Below are 4,222 nucleotides of genomic sequence, written 5' to 3' on the forward strand. Positions count from 1 at the left end.
GGGGAGATGGATGGGATGTGCAGGCTGTACTTGAGGGGCCTATCTCCTTGGAGACTTTGCCTGTTCTCACGGGGAGATGGATGGGATGTGCAGGCTGTACTTGAGGGGCCTATCTCCTTGGAGACTTTGCCTGTTCTCACGGGGAGATGGATGGGATGTGCAGGCTGTACTTGAGGGGCCTATCTCCTTGGAGACTTTGCCTGTTCTCACGGGGAGATGGATGGGATGTGCAGGCTGTACTTGAGGGGCCTATCTCCTTGGAGACTTTGCCTGTTCTCACGGGGAGATGGATGGGATGTGCAGGCTGTACTTGAGGGGCCTATCTCCTTGGAGACTTTGCCTGTTCTCACGGGGAGATGGATGGGATGTGCAGGCTGTACTTGAGGGGCCTATCTCCTTGGAGACTTTGCCTGTTCTCACGGGGAGATGGATGGGATGTGCAGGCTGTACTTGAGGGGCCTATCTCCTTGGAGACTTTGCCTGTTCTCACGGGGAGATGGATGGGATGTGCAGGCTGTACTTGAGGGGCCTATCTCCTTGGAGACTTTGCCTGTTCTCACGGGGAGATGGATGGGATGTGCAGGCTGTACTTGAGGGGCCTATCTCCTTGGAGACTTTGCCTGTTCTCACGGGGAGATGGATGGGATGTGCAGGCTGTACTTGAGGGGCCTATCTCCTTGGAGACTTTGCCTGTTCTCACGGGGAGATGGATGGGATGTGCAGGCTGTACTTGAGGGGCCTATCTCCTTGGAGACTTTGCCTGTTCTCACGGGGAGATGGATGGGATGTGCAGGCTGTACTTGAGGGGCCTATCTCCTTGGAGACTTTGCCTGTTCTCACGGGGAGATGGATGGGATGTGCAGGCTGTACTTGAGGGGCCTATCTCCTTGGAGACTTTGCCTGTTCTCACGGGGAGATGGATGGGATGTGCAGGCTGTACTTGAGGGGCCTATCTCCTTGGAGACTTTGCCTGTTCTCACGGGGAGATGGATGGGATGTGCAGGCTGTACTTGAGGGGCCTATCTCCTTGGAGACTTTGCCTGTTCTCACGGGGAGATGGATGGGATGTGCAGGCTGTACTTGAGGGGCCTATCTCCTTGAAGACTTCGCCTGTTCTCACAGTCCCTGAAAGACTGCTTCACTCACATCGTCAGAGGAGAAAAGGAAACCTTCACCAACTGTATTAGTCAGGGTTCTCTTAAAGGGACAGAACTAGTAGGACATATATATATCCTATGATTGATTGATTGATTGATAGATAGATAGACATAAAGGGGAGTTTATTAAGTATTAACCTCCACAATCACAAGGTCCCACAATAGGCTGTCTGCAAGCTGAGGAGCAAGGAGAGCCAGCCCAAGTCCTAACACTGAGGAACTTGGAGTCTGGCGTTTGAGGGCAGGAAGCATCCAGCATGGGAGAAAGATGTAGGCTGGGCGGCTAGGCCAGTCTCTCTCCTTTTCACGTTTTTCTGCCTGCCTATACTCACTGGCAGCTGATTACATTGTACCCACCAGATGAAGGGTGGATCTGCCTCCCCCAGCCCACTGACTCCAATATTAATCTCTTTTGGCAACAGCCACGCAGACACACCCAGGATTAATACTTTGTATCCCTCGATCCAATCAAGTTGACACTCAGTATTAACCATCACACCAACTATCACAACACACACCTGACTACATACATTTGCAGGCCTTTAAGGCAGATTTATCCATTTTCATAAGCTGAAGAAGATAAAAAGATGGAAGGCAGAGGTGGGAGGATCACTTAAGACCAGGAGTTTGAGACCAGCCCAAGCAATCTAGCAAGACCCTGTCTCTAAAGAATTTTTTTTTTTTTTAAAAAGAAGAAAGCTGAAAGGATAATGTAGAAGAAATAGTAGTTGAAGCTAGTGCATGAGTTTCTAAGTGAGTGAGGGTGAGTAGGTGAAAGACAGGATTCCAGGGACTGGGCAGATGAACCATTAGCAAACAAATGGAATATTTTTGGTTTTTGTTGTTGTTGTTTGTTTGTTTTTCTCTTTTAGAGACGGTATTGCTCCATTGCCCAGGCCAGAGGCAGTGGTATGATCAGAGCTCAATGCTGCCTTGACCTCCTGGGTTCCAGTGATCTTCCTGCCTCAGCCTCCCAAGTAGCTGGGACTACAGGTGTGCACCACCATGCCTAGTTAATTTTTAAAATTTTTTGTAGAGACAGGGGTTCGCTGTGCTGCCCAGGCTGGTCTCAAACTCCTGGCCTCAAGTGATCCTCCCACCTCAGCCTCCCAAAGTGCTAGAATTACAGGCATGAGCCACTGTGCTTGGCCTATTGTTGAATATTAATGAAAGTATACCTGGTGCTAAATTTATTTAGCCTCAGTCAGTGTCCCCTAACAAACCACTAAGGCATTCCATGCCAGGCTGACCAGGTACAGTGGCCCACAAGCCAAACGCTACTGCCACACAGCTTCCTTTTTGAACGTCCCAGAGTAGAGAGGAATAGGGACAGCTGCATTTTTGCAGCCAGCAAGGAGTTCCAGAGAGATCTTTTCCCAGCAGCCCCTGCCTTCCAGACAGGCGTTCTTATGCTCCAGTCATGTTCTGCAAATCTCAGCTTTTTTCACATCCTCATCAGTCAACATCATCAGCAAGCTTAGGGGAAGAAAGCCAAAAAAGTTCTTATCTTAAAAAAAAAAAAAAAAAAGGAAAGCCTTGCATTAGAGGGACTTTGTCCAGCGCTGTTACACCTACCCTCCCTTCCTTCCACTCAACCATAACTTTGAAAACTGTCCCCAGGCACAATAAAATCCCCCTGGCTGGATTTACGACCTTCCAAGCTGCAGTGGAGAGGAAAAAGGCCCAACTCTGAGAAAAACAAGTATCCAGGGAGGACGGTGTGTGCTGAATTTTAAAATGTTAAATTACGGTGAAAAATTTGCTGGAAAAGAAACTATCTTTCAAATTGTGCTACACAGTAAAGTTAATGGAGCCCATATGTCGTCTACTAAAATTTAGAAAAACAAACTAAAAACAATACTTTCGCGCCTGCCAGGCTGAAATGTGATCTACTTCTTAATATTCACCCAACCCAGAGTAAAATGCTTTAAAATGGTAATGATTCCAAAGTGCAGCCCGAGCTCAGTGGATAAACAACAGACCTCAAACCCTGGGGGGGCTCATGTTCTCAACGTAGCTCTGGGCAAGTCACTTAATCTCATGGTTCCTTCTCAATTTTCTCAGCTCTGAAATGGAGATGGCAGCACTTCACGAGGTGTTTACGAGGCGTACTAAGATGATTTTACAAATGTTTAATAACCGATGCCCTTTTCATAATTTGGCTTTACAACATCTTTCATTATTCTTTCAGTGGTGTGGAAATAAATGAGTACAGGGGCTATTTACTCAGAGCTTGCTATGGTATGGGAGTCAGCCTCCATCACTTTGGCAGAAAGTCAAAGCCGGCAGAGGAGTGAGAGAATTGACAGTGACAAAAAGGGAAGGCTTCAGATTTGCCTGGATTGGAGTTTATTGGCATGGGGAAGTGGAAGATGGACTACTTAGAAGCAGGGCAGGCTGGGCGCGGTGGCTCACGCCTGTAATCCCAGCATTTTGGGAGGCTGAGGTGGGAGGCTCACAAGGTCAGGAGTTCAAGGCCAGCCTGGCCAACATAGGGAAACCCCGTCTCTACTAAAAATATAAATGAATAAATAAATAAATAAGCTGGGCATGGTGGTGCGTGCCTGTAGTCCCAGCTACTAGGGAGGCTGAGGCAGGAGAATCGCTTTAACCTGGGAGGCAGAGGTTGCAGTGAGCCCAGATCGCACCACTGCACTCCAGCCTGGGTGACAAAGCGAAACTCTGTCTCAAAAGAAAAAAAAGAAGCAGGGCATCCTGGGTGATTAGTCTGGGGGGCATCTTTGGCTTTCTCTGGTCGGTGCTGAGTTGGAAACCAAGTGGTTTGGCTTCCCCAGCTGGTTGCTGCAAAGGTTGTGAGACTCAGTTCTATTCCCAATGGTCTGGCCATTGTCCATTGTTTGTATACTCATCGGCAAAAAATTAAAGATAGGAGGGTTATGACTACCCCAGGACACAACCAGGTGCCTGTCTAGCAGCCTAGGGAGTAATTTATTTTTTTTTTATATCTTTTAAATTTTTTTAGAAGAAGCAAATTTAAAAAATAAACTGCTGAACTAACAATTTTCCCTCTCTTTTTTTTTTTTTTTTTTTTTGAGACGGAGTCT

This window comes from Rhinopithecus bieti, unplaced genomic scaffold (genome assembly GCF_001698545.2).
Source record: "Rhinopithecus bieti isolate Rb0 unplaced genomic scaffold, ASM169854v2 scaffold_76074, whole genome shotgun sequence".
In the NCBI taxonomy this organism is placed as follows: domain Eukaryota; kingdom Metazoa; phylum Chordata; class Mammalia; order Primates; family Cercopithecidae; genus Rhinopithecus; species Rhinopithecus bieti.